Below are 16,668 nucleotides of genomic sequence, written 5' to 3'. Positions count from 1 at the left end.
AGCAGGCCAATAGTTAGCCCAGGCCAACCTAAACTGCCTACCCAGGCAGTATCATAATAACTGGTTGGCTTGAGACAAGATTTTGTTTATTCTTTTGATAAATCTTTGGAGTCTCAATTAATTACTTGATTAAATAAGAATTTATTGTCAAGGTCCATCAATCTTAGAAAGCTCCAAATCAATCAATCCCATAAATATTTCTGGAGGCACTAAGATTTTCAAGGATCCTTAGTCTATCCAACTTTCTTTCAAGCCTCAAGCTGGAAAGGAACTAGGAAAAAATATGTAAACTGGTTTAAATTCTTTTTCATTTTGTATAAATTTGGAAAAAATGTGGGACTAAGCACACATCATTTTCTTCATTAAGAAGTTCAAAAATAAACTGCATCTTCATTTCTGTCATCCTTTAATTGCAGGGAACTCATGAGTCAGCTTACTGTGGCACACCAACATTTTCTCATCCTCTCTCTATACAAAAAGAAGAAAAAGTTAATTGCTGGCAATTTTTCCAGCATTTTTGTATTCATTAGGTTAACTGCTATTTGTAAAATAAATAAATAAATAAATAAATAAATAAATAAATAAATAAATAAATAAATAAGTGGTTGATATAAGAAAAATATTTCTGTCTATTAAACAGCTTTTCTGCATTTAATCATCTCTTGTGAGTGCTAAGATGAGAAGATATTATACTGATATTTTGGCAATGTACTTGCACCTATGACTTTAATCATACTTCCATGCTGCTATGCCATAGTGGCTACATGGTGGGGAAAAGGAAAATATTACATTCTAATTAAATAATGTCTATACCCTGGCATCAGGAACTGTATGTTAAATTTCAGAGCTATGTGGGAAATTGAGGAAACTGTTTAGATAAACCAGAAGAGAAGCAAGAGGAAAAAGTTGGAACACAGAAAATATTATGGGAACCCAAGGGTTTGGTTAAATGCCAGTTATTTTATTTTATTATTTTATTTTTTCAATTCATATAGCCACCCAACTCAGTCAAGGGCGGCTTTTAATTCTAAAAATTGTAGGGGAGGAGTGAGTGAGAAAGAAACCCACAATTCTCCCACTTTATTAACAGGGACTGCCATTAAAAAACTGCTATTGAAAAACTGGACCTGGAATTCTACCTGATGAGAAAAAACATGAGGACTGAGGCATGTTCAGTATTTCATTTTAACATGTTAAAATCTAGAATTAGGGTTGACAACTGATTAAATGGTACATATGTTTTTTTTCTAAACAATTTAAAAAGCAAAGCCAATGGAACCAAGGGCAGCCTCCAGAGACTGTGTATTAAGAAAACAGCTTACCAATTTTCAATAGAACTGTAGTTATAGTATGATATTTCATATAATGTATATGCACATGCAAATTAGATTTGCATTAGAGAGTATTTTAACTTACTGCTCCTATGTATGGTTTGCTAATTGCACAGTGGCAGAAAGGAAAGAGCTCCAGAGGGTTAACATCATTGCCCAGAGGATCATTGGTTGCCCTCTCCCCTCTTTGGAAGAGCTTTATAGCTCCCGCTGCCTTAAGAAAGTTCAAAACATTCTTAAAGAATCCATCTCATCCTGGGCACCCTTTGTTTGAACTATTACCATCTGGCAGGCGGTCAGTAGTGGGTTTCAAATCCCGGCGCTACTGGTAGCGTGCGGGTATGCAGCGCTTCTGCGGATGCGCAGTGCTTCTGTGCATCCGCAGAGCGTTTTGGATGATGTCTGAGCGGGTGGGCAGAGCCTCCCGCCACCACCGCTACCAGTTCGCCTGAACCAGGGCGAATGGAAGCAACCCACCACTGCAGATAGTACAGGACAATAAAAACAAGGACAAATAGGCTGAAAAACAGCTTCTATCCCAGAGCAGTAACTATACTGAATTCTACTGTATAGTGCAACATTAATGCAATATCAGGGTTTTTTAATTCAATTGTATACAATGTGAAGGATGTGTTTTTATTTTATTTTTATAGTTTTCTTATGTATAATGTACACTGAGGATGGCATTTAATTTCATTGTACGAGGTGCAATGACAATAAAGTAAAGTAAAAAAGTAAAAAAAAGATGTATTTGACTATTAGTACCCTGTTTCCCCCAAAATAAGACACCCCCTGATAATAAACCCAATCGGGCATTTGAGTGCATGTGCTAAAATAAGCCTCCCCCCCGAAAATAAGCCCTCCCCGAAAATATTTAAACATAGAGCTGGAAATCAGGTAAGATGGCAAGAGGAGCCCCATCTTGCTCCACACGCCCCAAAATAATAAGACCTACCCAAAAATAAGGCCAAGTTCTTATTTCGGGGTTCAAAAAAATATAAGACAGGGTCTTGTTTTCGGGGAAACACGGTACTGTTTTTTTTCTATATACATCTTTCAATCCCTCTTTTCTGTTTGAAAAATGCACCAGAATATTAAGTTTATTCAACTTGCTGGGTCATTTGGAAGCTTCTTCTCCAGCATGTCTCCTCTTCTTGCTCAGTTCCCATGGCTGTGCCCACCAGTTACAAGCCTAAATTCCCCAACTAAATGGCCTCTTTGTTTCTTCTCAACTGATCTTTAGAAAATGATTAAAGCAAGTATGGGAACTGAAGTCCCATCTGTCTGATGATGAATCAAAAGCTAATGTAAGTGACTCTTTAAACATGGAGCTAATTAAGAAATTTGTCCAAGAGCACAGCAGGATTAGCTTTGCCACAGTAGTAAGCAGGCAGCAATTGAGCTGGAAGGGGAGAACAAAGCGGGCTGGAAACGCAGTATGTATCGCAAGGCAGAGACCTAAAAAACAGAAAGGCTAATCAACATAATTAAACAAATATCTCAATGCCCCTAATGATTTGTGATTAATTCATAATCTGTTCCCACATCTTTCTCCTAACAAATTAAAGACACCATTGTATATGTCCTATAGTATACTGCCCGGATCTTGAAAATGTGATACTACATGTAGGATTGTAAGCAGGATCTCTTGGTGATTTATGAAAGGGAAATGAAAGCCAAACAAGCACCTAAGCTGCAAATGTGTTTAAAAAAACAAATTGGATTTTTTTTTGACAATTACTTGATGTATTTCAAACTTTTTCTTGGCCTAAGGTGGGGTAGGAAAGGGAATTTGAAGATGGGGCCTAGGGACAGAACAGGGGTGAAATCCAGCAGGTTCTGACAGGTTCTGGAGAATTGGTAGTGGAAAATTTGAGTAGTTCAGAGAACTGGCAAATACCACCTCTGGCTGGCCCCAGAGTGTGGTAGGACTGGAGATTTTGCAATATCCTTCCCCCAGGAGTGGGGAGGAATTTTGCAGTATCCTTCCCCTGCCATGCCCATCAAGCCACACTCACCAAGCCACACCACGCCCACCAAGCCACGTCCACAGAACCGGTAGTAAAAAAAATTGGATTTCACCACTGGACAGGAGAGAGGCAATAAGGTAAAGGCAAATGTTTCCCCTTGCACATATGTGTTAGTTGTTCCCAACTCTAAGGGGCGGTGCTCATCTCCGTTTCAAAGCTGAAGAGCCAGTGCTGTCCGAAAACATCTCCGTGGTCATGTGGCCGGCATGACTTAACGCCAAAGGCACATGGAATGCTGTTACCTTCCCACCTACTTGCATTTTTTACGTGGTTTCGAACTGCTAGGTTGGCAGAAGCTGGGACAAGTAATGGGAGCTCACCCTGTTATGCAGTACTAGGAATTCAAACCGCTGAACTGCCAACCTTTTGATCGACAGGCTCAGCATCTTAGCCACTGAGCCACCACGTCCCTTAGGGACAAGAGAGAGGCAATAGAAGGGCTATATTTCAGAAAAATGGATGGTAAAATACATATACTACTGGATGAAACAGAAATGACCCGCTTCTCGGGAGACAGGTAGCTGTTAGGGGTGAATATTTGAAAATATTAGAGCTAATATAGCTTCACTGGTTTATTTTTTTTTCAAATACAGGATTGGGAAAAAATCCTTCCTGAACTGAAGAAAAGTGGAAAAAAACCAGTGGTATTTTCAAGAAGCAATGAAGTCTTTTGAATTTACATGTCTGAGATGAATATGATATTGTTAAGATACTTGAGATATATATTTATGTGTAATATATTTTTTTTAAATTTGATTTATATGCCGCCCTTCTCCGGAGACTCAGGGTGGCTTACAATGTGCTCAGCAATAGCCTTCATCCTTTTGTATATTTATACAAAGTCAGCTTATTGTCCCCACAACTGGGTCCTCAATTTATTTACCTTAGAAAGGATGGAAGGCTGAGTCGACCTTGAGCCTTGGCGAGATTCGAACCTGCAGTAATTGCAGACAATTGGTCTTAATAACCAGCTTAATAACAGGGTGCCTTAGACCACTGTACCACCAAGGCTCTTAAGAATATTAAGAATGTCGTAGAATTTGTCAATTACAATCCATTATTTTTAGGGGTTTTTTGTTATTAAGGGTATGGGGGATTTGGGGGGAGGGTTAATTTTCATATATTTTATTGTAGATGTTTTTAAATATCATCTGGGCCTTTGAAAACAGTTTCCTGCCCCCATTCATTCTGCAGAGTTCAATGCACTTAGATGACATAACAATTGTGCTGCTACTTTGATGTAAATATTGTAAATATTTTACAGGTAAAGTTCTTTATAAATATGCTTTTAGCACTTCTTCTCCAAAAATGGAACTCCTTCATTCTACAATGACACATAACTAAGGACAAAATAAACCTATATGGATGCTGTAAGAGAGAGAAAAATAGCAACAGAAACTTGCTTACAAAACAGCTAAATGACCCACTTCTATCCTCCCTCCCTTCTTTCCTTTGGCTAATAATAGCTTCAGTTTATACATGACTTTCATTAAAAAAAAAAAAGAATAGTTCTCACTACTCTTTTCTGTTGCTGCCTTTAAACTTTAAAAATTATGGCAACACATTTTTAATTACCGTATTTTTCGGAGTATAAGATACACCTTTCCCCCCTAAAAGGGGCTGAAAATTTAAGTGCATCTTATACACCGAATGTTGTCCCGACCCTTTGGCCTCTGCCTCCCAGCAGTTTACCTCCTTGCGGCAAGCAGCAAGAAGAAACAGCTCGTTTCAGCTTCAGCACAGCCTAATTAGCACAAGTTGATTGGATCAGCCTTCCGACTCTCAGCTGTTTTGCTCTCAGCTGTTTTGCACGGGCCTTTGCTGCTTGCTGCAAGGAGATAAATTGCTGGAAGCAGATTTTTTTTTTCTTGTGCTAATCAAGCTATGCTGAAAATGAAAATGAAAGTAAAGCAGGCTATTTGCTGTTTCCTGCAATGAGGCAAAGTTGTTGGGAGGCAGAGGCAGAGGCAGATTTCTTTTTCTTGTTTTCCTCACCAAAAAAGGTAGGTGCGTCTTATAGTCCAGAGCGTCTTATACTCCCAAAAATACGGTAAATGGCATAAGTTAAACGAGAGACCGTCTTACCAAAGAATGTTGGAAAACTTGGAGTTTGAAAGGAAGGAGAATAGCATATATATTGCGTACATACTGTTGGAAGTAAAATCCACTCCGGTTCCAAGCCAGGAGAAAGACACAGATGCCAATGAACTTGGAGGCAAGCTGCAGAAAAGGAGGTCTCCGTTTACGGTATTTAGGAATCAGAAGCAAAGTGACTCAGCATAGGTTTTGGGATAGCTGACAGCCTAGCATGGGGAGTAGAGTAGTTTTTATACCCTTTTGGGCCTTTGAGATTGAGACACCTAGTGGGGTTATTTGATTAGATTAATAATGTGCCTTTCTGTATTCTAATTGTCCCTATTTGGTTTCCTGGGTGGTGGTCAGAGTCAAGGGTTAGGGTTAAGATTAGGGTTAGGGGAAAGGTGGCGTAGGAGGCTAATGCCTCCTACTAAGGCAGCATTTAACATCCAGCTGCCTGCAATTACTGCGAGTTCAATTCTCAACAGGCTCAAGGTCGACTCAGCCTTCCATCCTTTCTAAGGTGGGTAAAATGAGGACCCGGTTTGTGGGGGCAATAAGCTGACTTTGTATAAAATATACAAAAGTCTGAAGGCTATTGCTTAGCGCATTGTAAGCCGCCCTGAGTCTCCGGAGAAGGGCGGCATATAAAAATAAAAATAAAAAAAATAAATCCTGTGTGGCTTTTTGTGTTCTGACTTAATCCTGTCAATTTGGCCTGTCTCAGTCTTCTAACCCGGGTTACTTGACACCATTCTGGCTTGGAGGCAGGGATTGGTTTAGCTTCTGTGGATGGTTTTTCTTTGCCTTCTCTGGGGGCATGGAAATAAAGTGGGGTGTGTGTGTCTTATGATTCTTCCTACAATACGCAGGAAGTTAAGGCAGAGCTTTAGTTCGATTTTATACATTAGAAATCTTGCTAGTGAGGACTGTATATATTGACAACAAAGTCTTGCATACAACTGTACCTTAATCAGCATTTCCTAATTGATTTAGTAGAACTGTTTGAGAAGGCTTTAACTTTCAAATGGAGAGTTATCTGTTTCTGTGTCAGAAGAACTGAGGATTTGGGGTTTCTTTTTGATATCTCCTTCCTGACTGAGATCACATTTATCCCTTAAGTTGCTTTTGAGTTTTAAAGATAATCAGAATCTTCAGATTACAACTGTATCTTCTACGGGTCAAGCATGAAATAATACCCAAAAGATAAAGCTTAGTCTGAAACTCAAGAGATAATTGTCAGTGCAGTGCCTAGATTATAGTAGTCAACAATATTAATTGTCTGAAAGCATATTGTATAGGATATAAGGCCAAAAATACTATGTAAAAATTCAAATGACTGAAGAATTTTTTTCCCTGAAATGTCATTTAGCATAACAATCATATTTTTTTTTTAAAAAAAATCTGGCCTGGATGTGTAATGACATTTAGTTTACACAAAGTGAAAAGACATTTATTTATTTATATCTCACCTTTCTCATTGTTATAATTCAAGGCAAACACACACAATACTCCTTTCTCCTTCTATTTTCTCCACAGCAACCCTGTGAGATATACAGATATCTGTGAGTGTTCAGAAAAACAAATTAAAAATAGCTTCCCTTTCTCTATAACCCCTTCTCATTGTGTCCACCCAGTTCAATACTGTATATGGGATTTTTTTTTTTTTAAAAAAATGTAATTGTACCACAAGGTGACAGGCAGCCAAAGTTAGTCTGTGGTTATTTAGGACTTCTGAACCTGAAATTAGTAGTTTCTGTCTCTGTTACTCACGGGTGTCAAACTCACCATTGCTGTCACGTGACTTTCCGTGATGTTTTTTCCCTTTGTGGACCTGAGGTAGGTATGACTTGCACGTGATGCATCCGGCCCGTGGGCCACCAGTTTGACACCCTTGCTGGTTCTTGTTGACTGTTCTGGCCATGTGTAGTCTTAATACATCCACATTTATATAATATTTTCACAGAAAATTTTTTACAGTCACCCGACTCACACATAGGTGACTCCAGGCGGCTTACAATATTTAAAAAAGCCGCATATAATAAAAACCCATTAAAACACCCCACCTGATTTATTCATCTTATGACCAAATAGTAATGGTTTTATGTATTTAATTCCTCTGTTTTCTATTAGGAAAAGTCATATATGATTTTGCCATAAACATTTGAAAAGTGAGAAGATAATTAGGGTCCTTTACTCAGTGATGGACAGAATTAATTAATTGCAGATAATTAAAGGACCATTACTACTATTCGGAATGCAAAGCCATAATTAGCATGAGTGATTTGTAACTAGATTCTGTATAATGATATTGGTCATAAGATGGATATTGCCGGATAATACAGTGCTATTTAAGGGCTGGGTGGAAACTGTCTTTTAATTTCTCTTCCAGCTAATTGCTTCAGTAGTGTTAAAAGGGCCCAAGGCCAGAAACAATCAAAGAGTAGATTAATCAAGAAAGCCAGTCACTTGATGAGTTTAATAATCATGACCCAATAGTATATTATTTGCATTGTAGAAAATCTACAGCTTTCCTTCCTGGGTGTCACTCCTTTCTCTCTACTCATTTAAAACAGCTTTGGAAGAGAAATGAGGAAGATTTCACTCCCTCACAATTTAGGAGTAGTTGTAAGGGAGGACTCTTATTGATCTAAATGGCATTTTTAAAATTGCTAGAGGGAGGTTCACATTTATTATTAAAGACGTTAGTAGCAGCTGAAAGACAACATCTTTTAATTTAGAAAGGTTAAGGAACTGAATTAGGCATTTCCTCATTTCAGACTGAATTACCAAAAAGCAGCTTTATTTGAATCCGGGAAATGAGAAGTTTATCCAGAATTAGAAGTTGTGGTTTTTTTTAATGTTTTACCAGTGCATCCGCCTAGAGGCAGCATCCAAATCAATATCACCACACCTTTGGAAGTCTGTTTCTGATTAAGCTTCAAAATCAGTATTGCCTCACCTTTTGATTGTGTTTGGATTAACCATAATTTATTTAATCCATCTTTCTGAATTCATGTATAGTTTGATTACTAGATTACAACGGGGAGATATAGAAAACTTTAACTCTTTGCTGACATGTAGTCACCATCTGTTTTGTTTTTTGTAACTGAGATGTGGTAGCCCTATAGGGTGTATCACTCAAGGGACAAGCAAGGGTAACATAGCCAGAGAGCCTCACTTGGTAAATTTGAGCCAATCATCTTTTCTCAGTCTATGAGCCATGGTGGTGGCGCAGTGATTGGAATGCAGTACTGCAGGTTACTTCTGCTGCCTGCCGGCTGCCTGCAATTTGACAGTTCAAATCTCACCAAGATCAAGGTTGACTCAGCCTTCCATCCTTCCGAGGTCGGTGAAATGAGGACCCAGATTGTTGGGGGCAAGATGCTGACTCTGTAAACCACTTAGAGAGGGCTGTAAAGCACTGTGAAGCAGTATATAAGCGCTATTCTATTGCTATTGCTAATTTACTTATGATTGCTCTTGTGGGAATAAAATGAAAAGAGGCCTTCTTTTCAACAGCTTGGTTGCTAGAGCAAAGGTGAGACTTGAATATAGCAAATAAATAATATCAGCTAACAATATAGATTAAATTTACAATGCATAAGACTGAAATGTGGTTGGTAAGTTTGTGGTTCAACGGCTTGGCTCCTAGATCAAAGGTGAAAACAAATGCAGCAGATAAATTATATCAACTAACAATGTAGATTAAATTTATAATGCATAAGGCTGAAGCGTGGTTGGTATGTTCATGGTTCAGAGTATTGTCTGAAAAAGGCTACAAAATATCTTGAATCCTGCTCAAAAGCTGCTAGTTTTGCACATCCTTCACTTCCTCATATTTATAGTTATAATGGCTTAAAATTTGATTGCAAGCTCTTATATTATGCAGGTGTTACACGGACAATTGCAAAATTGCATTTTGCATATAATTAGCAGTGACGTTCCTATGATAAAGAAACTGTAGTTCTTCCTTTTTCTATGGTAATATTAGATAAGATAAACATTAAATAAAATTAGATAAACGATCTTATCTTAAAACCTTATCTTAAAAGATCAAGAATTTACAGAATCAATGCAGAACTGTATTAATCTATCTTTAAGGAAACTAAACTGTTTTTAATTGTTTTAAACTGTATTAAACAATAACATTGCCTTATAACTAATTTTGTACACCAGAGTTTTTGTCCTTATTGTGCCCTTGTGGGAAGACTATTTTCATAAATTTGAGAAAATATTAACTACCTTTTTTAGTGCATCCTTAATAATAGACTACAATAGTCCTCGAAGTATGACCACAACTGAGCCAAAATTTTCTGTTGCTAAGAAAGATGTTTGTTAAGTCAGTTTTGCCTCATATTACGACCATGCTTGCCACATTTGTTAAGTGAATCACTGCAGTTGTTAAATTAGTAACACGGTTGTTAATTGAATCTGGCTTCCCCATTGACTTTGCTTGTCAGAATGTCGCAAAAAAGGGACACTGCAATTGTTATAAATATGAGTCAGTGTCTGAATTTTGTTCATGTTGCTGTGAGGACATTGCAACAGTCATATGAAAAATGATCATAAGTTAGTGTTTTCAGTGCTGTTATCACTTTGAATGGTCACTAAATGAACTGTTGTAAGTCGAGGACTACACGCAGTATATTATTTTTATTTCTTACCTAGAATGGAAAATCCTGTAGGCACAGCAATATAGTTGTACAGAATTGTGCAGTATTGTGAGTATGAATTCTCACTTCTATTCAAATATGCCACACTATATACCTTAGTACATAATTTATTTGTATTTTATTTTAGAATATAATAACAGAGTTGGAAGGGACTTTAGAGGTCTTCTAGTCCAACCCCCTGCTTAGGCAGGAAACCCTACACCATTTCAGATAAATTGTTGTCCAATCTCTTCTTAAAAACTTCCAATGTTGGAGCATTCACAACTTCTGGAGTCAAGTTGTTCCATTTTGATAATTATTGTATCACTGAAAATAGCCAATCAAGTGGAATGAATAAGAATTTATTCAAAAAGTTGTGATTTGATTCCCTTGTTTCTTGATGCTATAGCAAAAAAGAAGTTTTCCCATTTGATCAGTAGCTAGATAGCCCAAAATTCAGGGGAATCCTTGGAAATCATTGCTTAATATAAAAACTTTCTTATGTGGATTGGACCTCCTTTTCATCTATTAGATTTCTAAGAACTTGCCTAAGGATATATTAGAATCTGATGTTTTGGCAGCCATGACCTTCCCTGGCAATTTAAACTTCCATTATTAAATTCAATAACCATATATTATTATAAGCCATGGTATAACTCAGAGCATCCAGAGACTAACCCGGATGGATCATTAAACATACCTTTGCAGCCAGTGCACCAAAAGCAACATTTTACGCTTGTTATAATTTACAGTTGTTATGACTGACAGAGTTTCTTAGTCAGCAAGTGCTGACCAAGGACCAAATTGGTTTATACCGCAATTCCACACACTCTGCTAAATGAAAAGTGGCATTGATCAATGAACTCTAGGAGGCATTCCTGAGTGAGCCACTAGATGGCAGCAGGAAGAGATAAGGCTTAGGCAAACAGGTAGCTTACACTTTTTGTAAGAAAGCTTGACCCTTATTAGTGTTAGCAATAACAATGAGATGCAGGGTAGGAAATAGCTGAGTAGGGACTGTTATTGAATAACTGCTAATAAGATGTTTCTTATGAGATCTGGCAAATCCTTTCGGAAGATGTGATTTGCAACATATGGGAGCATATAGAATAGAATAACAGACTTGGAAGGGACCTTGGAGATCTTCTAGTCCAACCCCCTGCTTAGGCAGGAAAACCTACACAACTTCAGACAAATGGTTATCCAACATCTTCTTAAAAACTTCCAGTGTTGGAACAACTTCTTGAAGCAAGTTGTTCCACTGATTAATTGTTCTAACTGTCAGGAAATTTCTCCTTAGTTCTAGGTTGCTTCTCTCCTTGATTAGTTTCTGCCCATTGTTTCTTGTCCTGCCCTCAGGTGCTTTGGAGAATAGCTTGACTCCCTCTTCTTTGTTGCAACCCCTGAGATATTGGAACGCTGCTATCAGGTCTCCTCTAGTCCTTCTTCTCATTAACCTTGAGCCTTGATAGTACAGGGGTTTAGTGCACCCTGTAATTAACACAGCTGCCTGCAATTTCTGCTGGTTCGAATCTCTCCAAGGCTCAAGGTTGACTCAGCCTTCCATCCTTTCTAAGGTAGGTGAAATGAGGACCCAGTTTGTGGGGGCAATAAGCTGACTTTGTATGAAGTCTATTGCTTAACGCATTGTAAGCCGCCCTGAGTCTCCGGAGAAGGGCGGCATATAAATCAAATTAAAAAAAAAAACAAAAAACCTAGCCATGCCCATTTCCTGCAACTGTCCATCGTATGTTTTAGCTTCCAGTCCCCTAATCATCTTTGTTGCTCTTCTCTGCACTCTTTCTAGAGTCTCCACATCTTTTTTACATTGTGGCAACCAAAACTGGATGCAGCCGCATCTTTCTGGATGTCTTAAGCAAGCATGCATTTTCAAGGCTTCTGTGGCTGTTTCAGAAGCTGCTCTTAGGTGATACTGCATGAATGTGTATGCACAGCCATTTGGAGGAAGTTGTTTCCAACATATCTATCGAAGCTTGGAAAAAGATGCAGTTAATCAATAACAATTCCTATACAGCTATTTCCTAACATGCATCTCATTCTTATTTCTATTAGGACAAAATAACCCACCTATATAGCCAATAAATTGGAGAAGATATGAAAAAACATTTTATTAATTAAAAAAAAAAACCACTAGCAAGTGATAAAGTGTTTTTTCTATCAGGGCAACCTGGTCTACCCAAATATGGGAAGGAGCATACTGCTTCCCTTTTGCCTTTCAGCCCCGATGCAGGAGCCTTCGCAGGCAGTTGCTTTCGTGGCAAACTATTTTGTGTTAAATTTATATTTACCAACAAAGAAATGCAAGCAGCCCAGGTTCGAATCCCAGAAGGGTATGGTTAGCTGATGAGAGCTAAATAACTTGAAATAGATCTATACTAGTCTTCCTTTATTTCTTTGTTGGTGTAGAAAGTTAGCACCCACTCCTCTCCTAGAAGAATGAAATATTCTAGGAAATATTAAAAAGGCAGAATATTATATTTCCCTGGATGAGAAAAGGAGAAACAAGTGGTGGGTTGCCCCCGGTTTGGACCGGTTCTATAGAACCGGTAGTAAAACTGGTGGGAGGCTCCGCCCACCGACCCCGACGTCATCAGAATGCTTCTGTGTATGCGCAGAAGAGTGCGCGCGGCCCTGTTGCGAACCAGTAGTAAAGGTAGGTAGAACCCATCTCTGGGAGAAACATATTTTTAAAGACAAAGAGCAGTTCCCTGCCCCCAGCAGATATTTGGTGCCCATTGAGCAGGACTGGGCCAGTCTATCTACAAGACAATTAGACCTTCAGCTCCAGGGTGATGGAATTAAGACATGACCCTCCAGGACATAATAGGATTATCTATCAGCAGAGCTCAGCACATGGCACAACCAAGCCCCTTCATTGCATCACCCAGCAAGGTTCAACCAAACTTATTTCAGAAAACCTCAGCTATGACTCCTGCATAGCTCCCTGGGAGTCTGACAACCGATAGAATACATTTCTTGAACAGGAACAGGAAGCTCAAGGGCAAGGCCCAAGAGAGGGTATAAATACCTCTCTCTCTTTTCTCCATGTGTTCAGCTGCACAGGACCTCAAACCCATGTAGTCCTGTCCATCAATAAACCATCTTTTCAATCAGCCTCCATGTTTCCAGTGTCTTTCTCCCCACTTGGAACTGAACCAGATGGATATTTCTTCCAACATTGATAAATATATATTTAACTAGCAAGCTGTGGTGGGTTGCTACTGGTTCTACCCGGATTGGTGAACTGGTAGTGGCGGTGGCGGGAGTCTCCGCCCACTCACCCCGGACGCTTCTGCGCATGTGCAGAAGCATTGTGCATGCGCGCGCACGAGAAAACCGATAGCGACGGGTTTTGCAACCCACTACTGCTAGCAAGTGATAGTAAATCACTAGTCTCTGCTGACAAGAGCCACAAGGTTACTTAGGTGACATAGAGTACTGTGATCAAAAACAGTTTGAGCATGCAGAGGTCTTAAATAGAAAGTAATTGTTTAAAGAAACAAAATGTTGGAAATGTAATTTACAAATTCCTGGAACTAAGAATTCCACTTTATTCTGCTTTGATCACATTCTATCCCAAATACTTTATCCAAATATGGTCATCATACTTTAAAAGTATGATGTTACATCAAGGGTTACACATGTTACTCTGGGAGGCAGCCACAATTTGCAACACATTCCCAGGGCTGCAGGTTGTACACCTCAGTTTTGTTCTCTCCTTTATGCTCCTACCTGGCTATGGACTGATGGGAGACACTCCGTCGCAATTTCACAAATAAAATGAAAAGCTACTAAAACATTATGGAAAAGGAATTGGACTAAACATTGAATAAATAGATATATTTCCCGCATTGCTGGCATGATAGCTGTCTAGCTTATTTTTCATTATGTCAAAATATCTGAAGTATCGACCAGAACCTTACAGGGCCCTCTCTGCTGAGATTTGCTTAACCAATCATTATGAACTCAAGTTTGTAGCTTCCTGTATTTGGGGGGAAATGAGGGCACAAGTTTGAGCATAATCAGTATAAAATATACAGTATAAAATAGGATTTACATTAGTCGCCTTTCTCATGCAGTGTAATGCTGAATGGCTTGCTCAGATGCGAACATACACCATTGGGAAAAGTGTTTATCATGTCAGTATCAAAGTATTAGGAGTTGGCTCACGCCTTTGGGAAAATCAATTGTGCAACAGCAGTACTTCTCACTTTCCCATAAATAATACAATCTGCCAAATATAATTCAACTTTGCATTTGATGTCCCCCAGTAGGATGAAACAGTGAAGTTAACATCTGATAAACCATGTTAGATATCAGCCTCCATGAAATTTTATATGACAGTTGAAAGGTGCTGAATTATTCGCAAATAGTCTGGGGAGTTCACAGTTCATGTGTCTTGGCAGCTTAGAACAATGAAAAAAAAATCCTTTTCAATCAATTCCTATCCGTTCCTTTTTAATTGCAAATGGAATCCCAGTCGCCTTACGAATTTCAATTCTTTCCTGCAGGAATTTAGGAGAGAAATATTAGTAAGGGTGTGTATTATTTGCTGATTCTGGCAGAGGAGAAGTCTGTTCTCAAAAAATCAGCATTCAGTGGGATTTGCTTTCTAGAATTCATATTTGGCATTTCAACTTTAGTCCATTAAGCACATCGGACTCATTATTCAGACTGAAAGAAAACACGCTTTGATGTGGGATGTAAGTGTGTATGTTAGGGTTTTGGATTACAGAGTCAATCTCTCCTGACCATTGGACATGCTGCCTGGAGCTAATGGTAATTGGAGTCTGGTAGATGGCTCATGGAGTCTTAATGGATAGCTACTATTAGAAGAAAAACCCGGTCTGGTTCCAAACCGGGAAAAAGGCACTGGAAATAAAATGGAGGCTGATTGGAAAGAAGGATTCTATTTATTGATAAGCAGAACCACCAACAGCATGTGGTTCTGGGATAGCTGACAAATTGGTTGAATGAGTGGATGTGTTAGGTTGAGTGAAAGGAAGAGACTGGAACAGGCTTCAGACAACAGCTCTTTATTTGCTAACTATATACAATCCAGCAGCTTTTTCTCTCTGACAGCTCGCTCTTATATACAGAGCTGTCAGTGAGTTCAACCAATCGTATTTGAGTATTTTTCCCGCTCAATCAGCGGACCCGAGTGGAACCTTCAGCTGTCAGTATCTAACAGGATGGATCTTTATAGGTTTCTGTGACTTTGAAGTTTGAACTGTTCTTGGGATTGTGCAATGAAGGAGCTTTTTGTGTCTCTTATTATTTCAGTGATGGTGGGTTAATCCTACTATGTCCTAAAGGTCCTATCCTGTCCTACTAATCCCATCACCTGGAGCTGAAGGTGTTTTGTTTGTGAGTAGATTAGCCCAGTCTTTCTTAATGGGCACAAAATATCTATCTCTAAAGAGTTCAGCATCTGCTGGAAGCTGTTTTACTACCGTATGCAGGGAATTGGGGCTGCTTTCTGCCTTTAAGAGCATGTTTCACCATTGCTCCTTTAGGGAAATACAGTATAATATTCTGCCTCTTAAATATTCCCCAAAATATTTCATTCTCTAGGAGGGGGTGGGGGCTTTCCACACTACAATAACAGAATAGTAGAATAACAGAGTTGGAAACCCTATACTATACCTTAAAGAAATGGTTGTCCAAACTCTTTTTAAAAACAGTGATGCCTCTGAGCATGTTAGCCTAGTGCTCTCTGTTGGTCATCCCAGCTTCTGTATTGCAGGAGACCATTCTGTAAGCCACTCAATGAATGGCTCTTTTCAGGCTGGCATTATTAGCATTCCTTCACTTAGCTATTTGAACAGGCAAGGAGCAAAAATGAAGATGAACAGCTGTCCATTGTTTTTCACTTCCCCAATGGCTTTCTGGCCGAGATGGTTGCGATACCTCTACATCACTGTCAATCAGCACTAGCAATTCAGTGTGGCCCACAGAATTACATCTGAGAAAGATATGTGATGCACCTAATACATTTACATAAGAACATCCATTATCCCACCTTTGGCTCGCCAAAGAATTTGTGCTCTGCACCGTCAGCATGACTGTCCACCTTCATGCAACCCCAAAGGCAAGTGATGCAAGCACAGCAATCCAAACAGCCGCCTCCTGCAACACATAAATAACTCATTGCATCCATAAAGCAAGCTACGGCATTAATCATAAGTGGAAAACTCTTGGGGACCCTGGCTGCATTTTATAAGTATTAAAATATGGGGAGTGGGAGGGAAAATGGATTTCCTGAATCATTTAAAAAGTTTGTACTAGCAGCAGTAAGTGAGTGCTTTATGCCTTAGGTCTGCTGATACTTGTAGGATTACATACTTAATAGCCTGGAGTTAACTAGAGATTATGTAATGAAATATCTGAAGTTTTCAAGGTTATTATCTCTACTTGCAGAATTCACATATTCTACAGCACTAAGAAGGGGCAAATTAGAATGACAGTAAATTTTACCTTTTTTAAAAAAATATGAATGAAGATACACAGAAACATTGAACAAAACATAATAAATTACATTCACCCTTAATAAGC

General features: G+C 38.8%; 1 long non-coding RNA gene across 1 annotated transcript in view; it reads right to left on the bottom strand.

Annotated features, from left to right (window-relative positions):
• Nucleotides 1-940: 940 nt before the first annotated feature.
• The window catches only part of LOC148115552 (uncharacterized), a 36,046-nt gene continuing 20,318 nt past the window's right edge, over nucleotides 941-16,668 (bottom strand). The window contains exons 2-4 of the long non-coding RNA XR_015732686.1: nucleotides 16,136-16,242; nucleotides 6,910-6,981; nucleotides 941-2,789 (exon numbers count right to left, since the gene is read on the bottom strand). This is a non-coding gene — a long non-coding RNA (uncharacterized LOC148115552). The remainder of the gene's footprint in view (nucleotides 2,790-6,909; nucleotides 6,982-16,135; nucleotides 16,243-16,668) is intronic.

The sequence above is a fragment of the Pantherophis guttatus genome, chromosome 2 (assembly GCF_059756535.1).
Source record: "Pantherophis guttatus breed Tessera chromosome 2, ASM5975653v1, whole genome shotgun sequence".
In the NCBI taxonomy this organism is placed as follows: domain Eukaryota; kingdom Metazoa; phylum Chordata; class Lepidosauria; order Squamata; family Colubridae; genus Pantherophis; species Pantherophis guttatus.
Note: the sequence above shows the minus strand (reverse complement) of the source record. Positions and strands in the feature narration are given on the sequence as shown.